This window comes from Callithrix jacchus, chromosome 10 (assembly GCF_049354715.1).
Source record: "Callithrix jacchus isolate 240 chromosome 10, calJac240_pri, whole genome shotgun sequence".
Lineage (NCBI taxonomy): Eukaryota > Metazoa > Chordata > Mammalia > Primates > Cebidae > Callithrix > Callithrix jacchus.
The window spans coordinates 34,550,587-34,567,001 of record NC_133511.1 but is presented as its reverse complement, the minus strand read 5'-3'; the positions used below and the strand labels follow the sequence as shown (position 1 = coordinate 34,567,001).

Below are 16,415 nucleotides of genomic sequence, written 5' to 3'. Positions count from 1 at the left end.
GGCAGCTGAGGCAGGAGAATTGCTTGAACCTGGGAGGCGGAGGTTGCAGTGAGCCGAAATTGCACCACTGCACTCCAGCCTGGTGACTGGCGATGGAACAAGACTCTGTCTCAAAAAAAAAAAAATGCAGGTAGATGAGATGCCTTACAGTATGGAATTTCCTTAGAAGCAAGAAAATACAGTGCAGCATTTGAGCGCCTGCTCTGGCACTGCGTGAGGCACCAGAACTGTTGCCAGAAAGAAGTCCCAATCCAGCCCCCAAGAGAGGGTTCTTGGATCTCATGCAAGAAAGAAATCCGGGTGAGTCCATAGAGTCAAGTGAAAGCAAGTTTATTTAAAAAGTAAAGTAATAAAGAATGGCTACTCCATAGAGAGAACAGCCCCAAGGACTGCTAGTTTTGCCCATTATTATGGTTATTTCTTGATTATATGCTAAACAAGGGGTTGATTATTCATGAGTTCTCTGAAAAGGGTGAGCAATTCCCAGAACTGAGTGTTCTCCCCCTTGTTAGACCACGTAGGCTAATATCCTGAGATTACCATGGCATTTGTAAGCTGTCATGGTGCTGGCAGGAGTGTAGCAGTGAGGACGACCAGAGATCACTCTCACCATCATCCTGGTTTTGGTGGGTTTTAGTCAGCTTCTTTACTACAACGTGTCTTACCAGCAAAGGCTTTGTGACCTGTGTCTTGTGCCAACTTCCAATGTCATCCTGTGACTTAGAATGCCTAACCTACGGGAATGCAGCCCAGCAGGTCTCCCCCTTATTTTACCAAGGTCCTACTCAAGATGGAATTGCTCTGGTTCAAACGCCTCTGGCAGAACCAATGTGGTTCTTGCCCTCAGGACGCACACAGGCTAGTGGAAGAGGCGGTGAGCAGGCGGGGTGTTCACAAAGTATGTGGAAGGGCTGGGAGCCGCACAGAGTCTTCAGGAGCACCCAGAAGGGACACCAGCACAGTTGTCAGGGGAAGCCGATGGCTAAGGGAGGCTTGAAAGGCGAGGAGTTAGCCAAGGCAAGAGGTTGGAGGAATGATAGGTGGAGGGAACAAGAGACGCAAATGTCCATGCAGCAAAGAGAGGGCAGCACTTCCAGAAACTGCAAGGAGTTTAACTTGGCTGGAGGCCTAGGCGGTGGGAAGGGGGATTGATGTTGGAGATCAGGTCATGAAAAGCCTAGAGGTTTGCCCTGGGCTTTTTCCTGTGGACAGTGTGAAGCCATGAAGGGAGCTAGAGGGATGGATGACAAGAGCAGATTCATAAACTTAAAGGTGTCGAAAATGCAGCACAGAGAAGGGGTGGGAGGACGGCAGACATCTGTTAGAAGGCTGCTATGACAAACAGGCAAGGAATGGTTGTGGCTGGAGCCAGAGTGACAGTGCTAGGGATGGGAGCAGTGAGGGATTTGTGGAACATTCAGGGTATCAAATCAGTAGGCATCGGAAATCTACTCGGTGTGGAGGGAGAGGGGGAAAAGGACGCCCTCAGTGACCAGGTACACGACAAGGCTGTTCACCAAAATAGGGAGGAACATGCGTCTAGGTTCCAACGTGTCATATACCTGACCTGCCATTTGGATCTCTGTCCACTCAACCAGCACATGCTGAGCAGCTCTGTGTGCCCTTCCCTGAGCTGGTGCTATGCAGAGAGGCTAGAAGATACAATCGCTCAGGAGTGCCCAGCTGGTAGGAAGCCAGCCTTGGACCTGCTATCCCTGCCACGCTGAGGCTCCACAGCCTGGGCCTCCCTGTCATTGAATCCTGGTGGTCCAAGGTCCAGGGCCATTCCCCAGCCCTCCCATGTAGCCTGGTCTTGCTATAAGTGAGCTCCCACACCTTACTGGTGAGCCCTGAAAGAAGGCATTCAGGAAGAGGGGAGGCACTGCAGTTGCATGAATAAGATGCCCAGAGTTCCCCCAAGACCTCCCTTCAGTCCTGGACTGCAGGTGGCAACTCCAGAATGGGAACCTCCTAGCATCCTGGACCCAGACAGCCAAGCTCTTCTGTCTGCACTTTCCATTAGAGAGCTCACACTTAGTTGTGTGCATGCTCACACACACACACACAGCAGCAGCAGCAACAGTTTCTCCTCTAAAACACACAACAACTTCAACAGATGTGCTTCCCTGTTTATTAAACACCCTCTTTCCTTGCTCCCTATCTTGGAGCCTCTGGGCCCATGCTGAAAACAGTGGGATCACAGGTAGGTAAAAACCTTACATAATCAAAAGCAACCTCTTTCTTCTGAATGAACAAACAGAAGCTTGTAACAGCCCAGAGCACCCCAGCCCCCTGCCACCTCCCAGTCCATTGCACTCTCCCACCTCCTGGACTGCAGCCACATTTCCTTCTCCTCCCAGTGCCAACAGGGTGGAAAGATGTTCCTGGGGCCTCACAGTTGTGTTGAGTCAACCTGTAGACACAAGTTAATTGGGGCCCCCTTCCCAACATCCCCAGCACAGTGCTGGCCAGAGAGCCGCCGGGCAGCTGGGGCCTTGTGATCTTGGATGCATCACTGCCAGGAAATCAGATTAGTCTGCTTGACTGCCACGTAGCTACAGCAGCACTCACAGGTCAGCCCCACCAATTTGCTAGAAGAAGTCACGGCCTCAACCTCACCAACAGCTCCCTTAGCCTCTTCCCCTGCTTTCTTTCTGCATCCTAGCTCAAGCCTAAAGTTTCCTGCTGCCCAGAGGCATCTGCCTTTCTCCCTCTGGCATGGATAAGATCCCTGGTGCTGCAGACCCGCGGCTGCCCCAGAAAGAGCCCTGTTCATGGGGGCCAACGCCATGGGACTTTCCTGAAAACAGTTCTTGAGCAGGCACTTAGCGGACCTGGTGAGGGAAGGACTTCTCTGAACTGCTGTTTAAGCTTCCTCATCCACAGATAGGAGGACGGAGAAGCCTTCCAAACTGTAGACCAAAAATGGCCTCTATGGAGAAAGCCAACGACAGGAGAAGGAGGTTTGTGGACATTCACATACAACCCACGCACCAAATCTAAGCTTATTCCTCAGCAGAAGCCACGGGCTTCAGCACGGAGTCTCACAGGGCCGGAGCTGCAGGGAGAATTTCTGCATCAGGATAGCTTAACACAACACAATTTGAAATGGCCTGGAATGAAATTAAATGGCAGTTTGGTTACACTTTAATCACCGCAGGCAGATCAAGATGCCTCTGTGATTACGACACAGGAATCTATATTTATTGTCTGGTGGGGATTTGCATCGGAGATACAGTGATCTCTGCAAAGCACCCAATTTATTCATAAAGTCATAGCAAGGCATTGCAACTGTGAATCATTCAAGTGTGTCTTCCTCCTGCCTGGCAGAGCCAAGAGCCGGGAACAGAGCCCTGTCCGCTCGGCAGGCTTCTCTGGGTCAGGCCCTGGTCTGGCGAACAGGGAAGGGCCCATGAATACATCCCTCCACAGACAGGGTGTGCGGTGAGTCTGGCAGAAACACTCTACATTCAGTGTGCCTGTGAGCAGAGAGGTGCTGAGTTGCACATTGCTGTTAGACACGGAGAGTAACAAGCACAGCCACTGAGTGAGAACCCCACAAATGCTGATAGACAAAGGCCCTCAGTCTGCTCCACGACTCAGGCAAAGGGAAGCTTCCAAGGGCCTTTAATTCTCCTTGCCTGTGCCCACGTGTGCCTCGTGATTGATAACGTTTGCACTGAACAGGCATTCACAAAACGCCTACACCACACCAGGCTGCAGGCTGGAAGAGGGTGGGAGGGTGCGGAATGCAGTTACAAAGGTGGGTAAAATGCCATACAGCAGGGGATCTTGCTCAGGGTAAGCCAGGCAGGCTCTGAGACTCCCTGGACGCAGCATGGGTCCCGCAAGCAGACCCGTGCAGGGGCCTTAGGCAGCCACTGCAGGAGGAGCCATCCTTGGCCCCCAGGTGGCCTGACAGCATGGAGTGGGGTGGGAGGAAGCTCACAGGGGATACTCAGCCGGCCAAGAAACCCAGACCCCACTTATTCTGCATCCACCCTCGCCAGGCGTGTCAGGAGCAGAGTCACACCCACTCAAAAGAGCCGCTCATGCCCATCCCAACTCCAGGATCTCAACGTCAGCCATAGTGAGAGTATTTACACCACTGAAACCAGCATCTCTACACCAAGACTTTTCTTCCCGGCCAGGTTATAAGCATTTATCAGCATGCACAGCCCTCCCTGCAATCCCGCTCCCAAGCCTGAACGGTTAGAATAAAATAAACCCTGGTTTTCTCTCGCCTATTCTTAAACTGATTTAGAGACGTACTGTCCTTAGACCAGCAAAGAGCTCGGTCAAGTAGAGTGGGAGCTGGAAAGATGTCCCACCCAACCCCGAGGCATGAAAGGAAGGTGCCCTGTGCCCCACATATGCAGCTCCCGCCTGTGGTGGGGAAACTGCAGATAAAAGTGAGTGACCACAAAAGTGAACTCCCTCTCTCTCTCCCCCCCATCTCTCTGTCTCTCTGTCTCCCTCTCTCTCTCGCTTTCTCTCTCTCTCTCGCTTTCTCTCTCTCTCTCTCTCTCTCTCTCTCTCTCTCTCTCTCATACACACACACACACACACACACACACACACAGAACAAATACTGATAACTTACTCTGTGTAAGACTTTATGCAATTATTCAAGGACTTTACATGATTACATTATTTACCCCTTCTAGCAATCAAAGAAATAGACAGCAATTTATGCCCCTCTTATAGATGAGGAAGCTGAATTTCCCACAGCGATAGGAGCCAGGAGAATCCAATGCTGTGGAGCTGGGTTCTAATCTTGGAGTCTCCCAGGAACCACCTCAGTGTCCAGAGAGGCCCTGAGGGTATGCCATTGTGTGAGTAAACACAGGGAAGCTGTTGTGCCCCCAAACAAGAGCATGGCAGGACCCTTGCTGTTGGAGAGGGAAAGACACCTGTTTCCTGCCACCGTAAGCACCAGCAGTTTCCCTTCTCCAGGTGCTGAGTCCGCTTCCCGCCTCCTTTAGCTCCTGCCTCTGCTCTGGTAGCATCCCAGCCTCAGAAGTGATTAAGCCATCCAGACTCGTTGCAGGTTACTTGCTAAAGAGGGTTCAATAGGCACTGGGAGCAGACACTCAAGACATCCAGGGTCATGGGCAGCAATGGGCTGTCTGAGCTGTTGTTTAGCGATAGATTGTAATTCTAAACACGGTGTCCATTATTCCACTGTGTGGCTCCTAATTAACTGCCAGAAATGCATTGTTGAGGGATGACAGATTGTGCTGGGAGAACTATTAATACCGCTCATTTGCAATGGCTCATGTGCTGCCCAAGCCCACAGCCACTAACTCCAGAGACCCTGGGCTACACTGCAAGGACCTGAGATGACTGCTCCACACCTGGCAGTGAGGACATCAGTGGCACCACCTCACCTGAACCTTCAGGGGCACAGACCTGGGTCCTTCCAGGTACCACCGTTGCCACCAACAGGAAGGTGGCATTAGAGGAAGTCCTCCTGAGTAGTGAATGATGGCCGAAGTCATCGACCAAATTCTGTGAAAGGAAATTACTTGGGATGGATATAAGATCCTGCACATGTGTCTGCAGAAGCCAATCACAAGAGCACGGGGAAATGCCGAGTTTACAGTGAGAGTCACTAGGTAGGTGACAACCAGCCACCCAGAAAGCTGGTGCAAACAATAGTCTGCATTAAGAAAAGCAAGTTATCTCTAAATGTAACTTTGTTTTAGATGGGTCACATTGCTCAATTCTAACCAACATATTTTAAAAGATTATATTAGGGGTTTCTAGAGAAACATAACTATTTTAAGGAATTGGCTCAAGCAATTGTAGGGGCTTATAAGTCTGAGATCCATAGAGCAAGCCAGTAGGCTAGAAATTCAGGTAAGAGTTGAATCCCTCCTCCTTCAAGAAACCCTAAGTTCTGTTCCTAAGGCCTTGAACTGACTGGATGAGGTCCCCCCACCCCACATGATGGAAGGTAATCTGTTTTATTTCTTCACAGTCCACTGATTGTGAATGTTAATCACATCTATGAAATACCTCCAACTGCAACATTTAACCAAATGACTATGCACCATAGCCCAGCCAAGCTGACGCTAAAAAACTGTCACAAAGAAATATTGGCTTATCAGCCCGAATTCTTTCTGTAAGTCACTTACAAATGCATTATATTGTTTTGCATATTATTTATTTAAAAAGAAATTGCCAATTTTACTAGGACATGAGGCGTGATTATGTCTATTTATAAAATAATTTTTATTTTATACTTATTTAAATAGTTGTTTGGGCTTATTGGGTAATGCGGTTTCTTACATTTACTCTTTTACATAGGTAAAAGGAAAAAAAATCTGTAAATTAAGTTGAGATATTCTTAAAAGTTCGCATTCAGATCAAAGTCTGCTGCACCACTTTCGGATTCAGAGCTGGGGACGTTCAGGTCTTTCCACTCAATGTGTCTCTGCATCACAAGTCTGGCTGATGCAGTGCTTTAGAAGAAGCAATGTAAGAACTAAAAGCCACTGGGAGCACTTACGTGGGTTTTGCAATTATGTAGAGCTAGCCTACTTTTGACTCTTGCTTTGGGAATATTGCTGAGCACACCTAACTCACTATCGCCCACAGCTATCTGATTGCTAGGACCTAGAAAATCCACCTTTATTGTCCCCTGGATGGTTTTCTAGGCCACTGACACCCATTCTGCAGGTTTTGGCACTAGAGCCTCTGATGTTTACTCAAGCACCAGCAATGGGCACTCTTCATGGCCAACACTTAGATAAAGCCACTGTGAAGAGTGGTGGCACATTGTTACTGCAAAGGTAGTAAAATTGGGGAAGGAAATGAGTATTCCAAATTAATGAAACACATTTATAACAAGTGATTATTGAGGTCTTGCCATGTGGCGGTCACTGGTCTAAAGCCCCACACACATTACCACATTTAACCCACGCAACAAACACATTGAGGGTGTGCTGCCACCATGCCCATCCAATGAGAAGGAGCAGAGGAGCAAAGCAGCTTCCTTGTGGTGTACACAAGCCAGGGGATGAAGCCAGCAAGTGGCCCAATCCGATCTGCCTAAGCCACCGCGCCACCTGTGTGAGGACAGGCAGGACAGGACAGGGACCACAGTGCTCCAAGCACTTTCCCGGGAAGAGTTCTGACAATCCTACCCAAAAGGGATGGGGGAACCTGAGGCAGGAGGGTCTCGCAGCAGAGGGTGGAGTCTGAGGTAGCCAGCGTTTCTACCTGTGCGAGGGCTGCGCCAGGGCCTCCACGCTAAGGCCCCGTGGAGGGGAGCAAGGGCACATCCAGCACACCTGGCCGAAGCAACTGCGTCAGCATCACACGCAGAGAACCTGGGACTGCGTCTGCTTCTCCCGTTCTAGGCGTAGGCATCCTTTGATGAGGAAATTGGCACACACACCACCCTGAATGAGGCAGTGCTTCGTGTCAGTAGGAGACAAAGAACGTCTCCTAACAAAAAGGGTATGAATGCTTTGTTCCCCAGATAAACACTGTGAAACCCTTATTGACCTCAGAGATGTTACTAGACAAATATTACATCTTTCAGAAAGCCTTTCAAGTGGCCCTTTAAAAATGTGCTAATGACAATGTGGCTCCCTCTCACCTGCTGAGTATCACAGGGCACCTCCTCTCCAGTGCCAGTGTCACAAGGCCCCTCTCGACAGCTGACTGCAGGGAATGCTTGCAGGGGTCTCAGGCTGAGCTTACCTATGAGCAAAGGCCTGGAATCCTCATGTGTTCAGAAGCTGGTGTGTGTTGGTCCTCAGAGTCTGACTGGAGAGGATGCTTCTCCCTTCTTCAAATACAGTCTTTACAAATGGCAGTTTTACTTTAAAATTCTGCATATTAGGCTGGGCATGGTGGCTCCTGCCTGTGATTCCAGCACTTTGGGAGGTGAAGGTGGGCGAATCACCTGAGGTCAAGAGTTCAAAAGCAGCCTGGCCAACATGGCGGAAGCCCATCTCTACTAAACATACGAAAATTAGCTGGGTGTGGTGGTGGGCACCTCTAATCCTAGCTACTCAGGAGGCTGATGCAGGAGAATCTCTTGAACCTGGGAGGCGGAGGTTGCAGTGAGCCGAGATGGAGCCACTGCACTCCAGCCTGGGTGACAGAGCAAGACCCCATCTGAAAAAAAAAAAAAATTCTGAGTATTTTCCCCCTTACTCAGTATCCAGTAGAGTCTAGAGCCGAGGGGTCTATGGATCATAATAACTAGAGGGGCTGTTGAACTCAGGACCTTTGGGAGATATTAAAAGGGTCCCTGGAGAAAGCCTGAGGCCACATTCTGTAATGGGAAATACATACTTTCTCCTGCAGGGTGACATGCAGTGACTGTAAAGACGCTATGGTATTGGTGCCAGCTCCGGTTCCTCCTCACCAAGAAGACAACATGGAGTGTTTCTTTGATATTTACTGAACGCCCTCTCAAGCCCTCTGTTTGGCAGCATTGTCTCTGATCCCATCTGGACCTCTTCTGGAGCCCCAGGCAGCCTGCCCAGTGCTGGGATGCCACCCTTTCCTCCACCTTCACCTTTGTGCAGACTCAAAGCACGGCTGCTGGTGCCACAGCTTTACCCACTGATGCCTGACAAAGGCTCAGCCCACCTTTCCACCTTCCGCAAGTGCAGACGCTCTTGTCTCTCTGAACCCAGCTTGCTGAATGTGTAGCTGAGTGTCCTCCCACTGAGGGTCCTGCTGATCCTTGGCACGCACCCCCCACCCACCACCACCCCTAGCCCTTTCTCTCCCAACTGCTGGCCCTACCTGACCCAGTGAGTTCCAGAATAAAGGACAGGATTGGGCTTCTGAAATGGGATCTTGAGCAAGTCACTTTGTGGAAAGGGAAAAACAAACTCACACTCAACACAGAATGCCTCTGTGATCAGATGTGTCTGGGGTTTTCCCCACATGCCAAGCAGTTCTGCAGCGGGCACCAGCTGGGTGTCCAATAATTCAGTCCAGACACTGTCACCCAGAGATAGCGTCAGATCCCACAGGTTTCTGGCTAACTCACATGGGGTTTGCCCCACTTCAGATGCCACTTGCAAGTGCCAGGCTGGGGCCTGTGTGTCTGACAAACCCACTATAAAGCAGGGACCCCACAACCCCCCCGATGGGTTTGATCATTTGCTAGGACGGCTCACAGACACATTTTACTTATGTTTGCCAGTTGATTATACAGGCCAAATACTGGTTCACAATTACAAAGGCTACAGAAGAACAGCCAGATGCAGAGGTGCACAAAGTGTGTGTGGGGAGGGTGGGGGGAAGCAGATGGCCACACCCTCTCTGGGTGTCCCTCTCCAGCACCTGCACATGTTCAGCAGCCCAGGAACTCAGCAGCCTGGGAGCTCATCTAATCATGTCACTCAAATTTTTACTGGCATGAGGCCAGGTGCCAAGGCTCATGCCTGTAATCCCAGCACTTTGGGAGGCCGAAGGTGGGCTGATCACCTGAAGTCAGGAGTTCAAGCCCAACCTGGCCAACATGGTGAAACCCTGTCTCTACTAAAAATACAAAAAAAACAAAAAAAATTAGCCAGGTGTGGTGGCTGGTGCCTGTAATCCCAGATGCTCAGGAGGCTGAGGCAGGAGAATTGCTTGAACCTGAAAGGCAGAGGTTGCAATGAGCCCAGAACAGGCCACTGCTCTCCAGCCTGGGCAACAAGAACGAAACTATGTCTCAAAAAGGGAAAAAAAATTTTTTATCATGATGAGTCTCCAGTCCCCCTTCTCTTCACAGGGCATCAAAGTCCTAACCCTGGATCTGGGGTCCTGAGGCTCCTGAGCCTTCACCCTGTTTTCCCACCTAAATCTCATATTGAATTGTACTCCCATAATTTCCACGTGTTGTGAAGGGACCCAGTGGGAGATAACTGGATCATGGGGGAGGTTTCCCCATACTGCTCTCATGATAGTGAATAAGTCTCATGAAATCTGATGGTTTGATAAGGTGAAACCTTTTTAGCCTGGATCTCATTCTGTCTCTTGCTGCCACCGTGTAAGAAGTGCCTTTCACCTTCTGCCATGATTGTGAGGCCTCTCCAGCCACGTGGAACTGTAAATCAATAAATGCCTTTCTTTTGTAAATTGCTCAGTCTCAGGTATGTCTTTATCAGCAGCATGAAAACGCACTAATACACCCTCTAATCACTCAGGAAGCATATTAATGCCCATGCAGCATTTCTGGACTTCCCTCCCCTATTCTTTAGGGGACATTCTCATGCACCCCTACACAGGGACACAGGGGCCCCAAGAATGGCTAGCTCAGCGACGTCCTTTTGGAGAAGCTCTCCTTGCCCGGCCACTGGACCAGGCCCTCACTCCAATTGCTTAGTGTCATTGTCAAAATAAGCAGATAGTTGCCAAGCCCTTCTCTTGAGCCCTTTTTGGGAAAATCCTAGGTAAGACAAGGACTTAGAGTGTTCCAGATTTGGATTCCAGCTGAGGGAAGTGAAGGTTCAAGCCATTGGAATAGGGGGCATGTCAGAGAGGGAGCAAAAGGCAGAAGAGAGAGGCTCTGCTTGGCCTCCTTCATCAGGCGGGAGAGGGAGCACTGCTCTGGTGCAGACAAGGCCTCTTCCAAGAGGGCCTCGGAGTGCCAGACGGAGGAGTGTGGCTTCCCAGCTTTGGAGACTCTAGGGACAGCCCATGCTGTGAGCTGCCTCTGGAGACTCAAATTTGATCCAAATGACTGATCTGGAAAACAGAATCTGGCCCCTCACCTGTTCCCTACTGCATCTTAAACAAATTTGAAGCACATTTCTGCTGCCTGAGGCTGCTTATTACCAGTGATGGTGAGAGGTGAAAACCAAAGGGGAACCCAAAGATTGACAGTGACTCACAGAAGTCCTGCAATCCTGGCATGTGGAAGGCTTGGCACCTGCCTTTTCCCTTAGCCCAGGCCTGCGCTCCTACCACAGTGACCTTTGCTTCTTGGGGCCTACTTCTCCCACACTGATGAAAAGAAACCCCAGCAAGGCAGGCAGAAGCCAGAAGAAGGTAGCATTCCTGAGACAGGGAGGAAGGCAGCAAGAATAAAGGCCGCCATCAGGGTGCCATCACACAGAGACGCTGAGGGGGAGGAGGGTGGATGACATGCAGCAGACTTGGCATTTCTGTCTCTGCTGACCTTTGAGAAGGCAACTTCTGTTGTGTGGAAAATGCAGGATCCACATGGTGTAAAGCTGAAGGCTGAGTGGGCAAGGGGGACCACAGTGAGCACCAGAAACCCAGGCAATGAATTAGAGGGAGCAGCAGCAAGGTAATAAAAGGGGGCAACAGAGGTTGTATAGACGACAGGGACCTGGGGAGTGTGTTGGAGGGGCGATGAGGCAGAGTGATGTGTGGGAGATGCTGGAGACAGAGGACCTACATAAGGGAGTCTGTTGAGTCCCAGCTGCCTCCCACGCCAGGCTCAGCAGTCCCCAGTGGAAGAGTTCTGTCCTGTTCTTCATCCACACCACCCACACCCACCACCAAATACAGGGTGGTGCACAAATACCTGCAAATGAAAATGGAAGGAAAGAAAGGGAGGGAAGGGAAGTGAGGAATAGAGAATTTGAGAGATAAAAGAAGAAAGTGAAGGTTATACTGAATAATCTCAACTTTTGCAGATGACTAGGAGAAAAATGTCATCTGCTCAAAGATGTAGCAGGTGGGAGAAGTGCTGGAGGGTTCAGTGACCTGGGAAGGCTGTGGAGACACCTGTGAGCAATATGCCAAGGAGAGTTTCCCAGCTGGAATCTGGGGCAGGTCAGGGGGCCAGGGCACTGTCAGCCACCAGCCCTGAAGACAGAGAGAACATGGTCAGTGACTGCAGTTCTAGTGGGCCCGTGGTGGCATCTAGGGTGGTTCAGCACACTGTGGCACAGCAAGAGCACCAGCACAAGATGTGCGGCCAAGGGGTGCTGCCACCATACCTCTCCAGCAGCCCGCCCCTGATCAACATAAGGGGAGTCTGTGCCCACACCCAAGGGCCCAGCCTGTAAGTGGGGCTGATGCGGCTTCTTGCAGGTGTAGCTGTACGCAGAGACCCTAGTCTCCCTAGCCCCACCCTGGCTCTATCTGCCCACTGTGTCCATCATGTGCCCTTCAGTGGTGCCTGAGCTGGTGTCAGGGAGCCCACTAACTGCTCTAACAGTGCACATGCATTCATTATTTCCAAATACTTTGTATAAAAAAGTCCAATAAGAAATCCATTACGAGAAATTTCAACATTACTTTTGTCAGCAAAAGAAAAGGAAGAACTCTTTGAGACCTTAAAAATAAATTCAACTGTCATAAATTTTTGAATTGTTGTAAAACAAAATGGTTTCAAAACCTTTATCATCTACTTGTGTGAACGAAGTTTCTAGTCAATGGTGCCTAGCAGGAATTTGAACAAATGATCTCTAAATCTGAGGCATAAATTACATTGTGGGCATTTTTTAAGCATCAAAACTGATACATGAAAAAGTTATATTCAGGAAAGCCCTCAATTTTCTCATTTAAATAATTTTATGGATTTCTAGAACTCACATACAAATTTATTTTTCGTATCTTTTTTAAACTATGTACTTTAGAATTTTTCATCAACCTGTAACTGTCAAAAATGTCATGAGTATTTTGACCACATCCCACACAGAATCCCAAGTCCCCTCCACTTTGCTCTGGTGCGACACCCGAATATTAATTTCTGTGCATGCCATGGCATGACAAGAGCAACAAGCTTGCAGAGATCTGTGGAATGGAATCAGAGAGAGATGAATAAAAGATGGTGTGCATGTGGGGAGCGAGGGCAGCCACGATTCAACAGCCTTCCCAGGAGAGCTTGTGGGTGAGCAGCAGCCCCCCAGGTGGGAGCAGAACAGTGGGCAAAGCGAGGGGCCTGCAGGGGCACAACCCCAAGGTACAGTCACAGGCTGGGTAAGCCAATAGCCTGGGTAGGGATAGAAGCATGCAGAGTTTGTTGATTTTGCCCGGGCGCCTGGACTGGGGGTTCAAATCCAATCCACGTGAATGTTGCAGTTACAAGTACCTACGTGCTCTAGCCCCTTGGGACAATCCTCCCAGGGTTTTGGAGTCACTGCCCTGAGACATTCCCATGTCCCTCCCTATACATGATTTCCATTTTAGAAGTGCTCCCTTTTACCTGGATTTCATTCACCTGAAACATCTCTGTATTCCCTTTTCCAACTGTGACCCCAGTGGGTACACATCAGCCTTGTAAAGCATCCACCCACAAATGCCAAGTACAAACCCAGAAGTCACAGGGTGGGGAACCTGCCACAGGCAATAGGAAACATTCCGGTCAGAGACTTGGGCTCCATCTTGTTTGGGCCACTGTCCACCCACGTTTCTCTTCTGGCCTCAGACTCCTTACCTGTAAAATTAGAGGGTATTAGTAGATAATTTTTAAGGTTCCTTGTAGACTTGACATTTTCAGTTTCTGAGGTAGTCAACATCCAAAATATTTAACTTAAAATCTGGTTCATATCATTGGATCAAAATCACTAGAATGTTATCCCCTTGAGAACAGAAACTATATCTGTATACCTTCATTGTTCAAGGCTGTGATCCTGGTGTTAAGAACACATCCTGGCATGTAGTGGGGGCTCAGTAAATATTAGAAGGAAGGATGGATGGATGGAAAGATAGATGGAGGGAGGGAGGGAGGGATGGATGGATAAGTGGATGGATAGATGGATGGATAGATAAATATTTGGATAGATAGATAAATGGAGTAATGGATGGATGAGTAGATGGATGGATGAGTGGATGGATGGAAAGATGGGTGGATGGATGGAAAGACGGATGGAGGGAGGGATGGATGGATAAGTGAATGGATGGATGGATGGATGGATGGATGGATGGATGGATGGATAAGTGGATGCATGGAAAGATAGATAAATGGTTGGATAGATAGATAAATGGAGTGATGGATGGATGAATAGATGAATGAGTAGATGAATAAATGAATGATGGATGGATGGTCTTCTAGGAACATACTGAAACCAATGGCTCTGTCAAATACATTGTTAAAGGTCATTTATTTGAAAAAAATGAAATCAGCAGGTCATAGGTAGTTAGTCCATCATGGGCCAAAGTAACTTTGTAAAGGCACTTTTAATATCAAAACCACATTGGAAAAAGCACACTGAGTCTGGAGAGTTATGAACACATGCCCATCAGAATTCCCCACAATGAGACCAGGGAGGCTGTTGATCTTCACTTGATCAGGTTTGGAGGGCTTCTGGAAGGAGGGGACATTGGAAAACCTATGAGGATGAACTCAGGGTTGGTTGGTGGAAGACAGCATACAGTCCACTTTAAAGAAGCCATCAGAGGTAGAGTTGCCACTACTGAGCAGGTGAGTGCAGGCCGTGTGGAAGAAGAATGGAGAAGCAACTTCAGTTGAACATCCAGTTCTTTGAATGTGACCAGTGGTCCCAAACATTCCAGCCCCTGGCTCTTCTCTTTGATCCTCCTCTGAGCCCTTAGAAGGATGGTAATGTCCGGAATGTAGAAAACACCTGAGGAACCACATGCCTCGCCTCAACCTCCCGAGAGGAAAAGCTCTCTAAACAACACTGAGTACTCCATTAGAGATTCATCCACCCTGTGCCTAACCTCCAGCCGCTAACCCCTGCCTGGCTTCTGGTCACCTTCTCTATTGTCATCCAGGGCCAGTCCAGGAAATTCAAAGATCTCAAATGACTGACCTGGGCAAAATCTGAAAGAGAAGTGCTGTGTCCTGGGTGGGGCCATCGCCTGCATGATGCAGTCTGCTTACATAGAGAGGTGACAGGTGCTTCACCCCAGGTGGACTCCTGGTCCAAGGTCAGTCGCTGGAACTCAATGGACTCATTTCCACAGGCAGCTCACCTAGCAGCCTCACTCTCCCCATCACCCACCTCCAAGTGCTGAGTGGAGTCCTGGCTTCCCCCTCCCTGGCTCTGTTCTGCCCAGTGGAATCTCACACCCAGATGACTCAGAGATTACCTGGGAGCTATGAAACATTCCTGACACCTGTATTAATGGTCTATTGCTGCTGCAGCAAATTACCACAAACTTGATGTCAAAACCAACACAGATTTTACAGTTCAGGAGGTCAGAAGTCAAAATGGGTGGGCAGGGCTAGCCTCCCTTCTGGAGGCCCTCAGGGAGAATCATGTCCTTGCCCCTTCCAGCCCCTAGAGGCACCCACATTCCTCAGCTGATGGCCTTTCTCTATCTTCAAAGCAGCATAGCGTCATCAGGTCTCTCGCTGTCCTCTGCCCTCTGCCTCCATCCTCACACCTTTCTCTCCGATTCTCACCCTCCCACCTTCCTCTTATAAGAACGCTTGTATTTAGATTGGGCTCACCCCATAATCCAGGAGAATCTTCCATCTCAAGATTCATGACTTAATCACGTGGGTGCACATTCTCAGGGTCCAGGGGCCACTATTCTGCCCACAAAGACACAGTTCCGGAGGCTTCAAATCACCCAGTGGTTTCAAATCCAAGAAAAGCTAACACCCTGACAAGTCCCGCATGATCTGGCTGCGGTTACCTCTTTATCTTAACATTTGCCCCTCTGCCGCACAAGCTTAGTTCCAGCCGCAGTGGCTTGGATTCCCGAGCCTGTGCAGAAGGCCTCCTCTCACGTGAGCCTGTAGTCATCCCTTCCTCCACCCAGTCTTGGCCTAAAGGTCGCACCTCAGTCAGAGCTCCTCTGACTGCCCTTCTTAAAACTGCAGCTCTCTGTAACAAAGGAAAAGCACCTGGGGGGATGGACACCCCCCCTTACCCTGATGTGATTATTACCCATTGGATGCCTATATCAAAATACCACATACACCCCGTAAATATCTATACCTACTATGTACCCAGAAAAATTAAAAATTAAAAAGAAATCGCAGCTCCCCCTCACCAAGCCCATTGCCCTGGTTTTTTCTAACCTCCGGTTCCCTTGTTCTTTGCTGATCTCCACCCAGGATCCCGTGTCTCTCCCTTTTTTGTTTATTGTACATATCCTCTCACCAAAATCAAAGCTCCATGAGAAAGCTTTGGTCTGTCTTGGTCTAACTGTAACCCCACTACCCACAATAATCCCTAAAACCAAAGGGGTGCTCAGGCACATCTGAGAATGCCCATCATTTGAAATCATTGTTCAGCACCTACCCTCAGGGCCACTGCATCCCCGCCTGCAGGAGCTCAGCACAGTCCACGAGCCAGCCTGGCGGGCAGCAGGAGCCCCGGGCCCTGAGCGGGGGCAGGAAGCATAGGGATCTAGCAGTCTCTGCCCTCAAGGATAGGATGTCCCGTGGGGAGGTGGACATTTGCCACATGAGGGCAGCATGGCGGGTGAGCACCAATTCACACAGTGCAAGCTACCATGAGACGACACCCCCTGGTCACTGCACGCATTAGGTGACATTGCAG

At 49.5% G+C, this 16,415-nt stretch overlaps 1 long non-coding RNA gene across 2 annotated transcripts in view; it reads right to left on the bottom strand.

Moving 5' to 3' along the window:
• LOC118145744 (uncharacterized) overlaps positions 1 to 16,415 on the bottom strand; it is a 52,616-nt gene that overhangs the window by 9,010 nt on the left and 27,191 nt on the right. Inside the window, exons 2-3 of one of the 2 annotated variants that reach the window (XR_004731121.3) lie at positions 13,250 to 13,372; positions 7,714 to 8,133 (exon numbers count right to left, since the gene is read on the bottom strand). This is a non-coding gene — a long non-coding RNA (uncharacterized LOC118145744). The remainder of the gene's footprint in view (positions 1 to 7,713; positions 8,134 to 13,249; positions 13,373 to 16,415) is intronic. The other variant, XR_008475056.2, reaches the window with a different exon arrangement.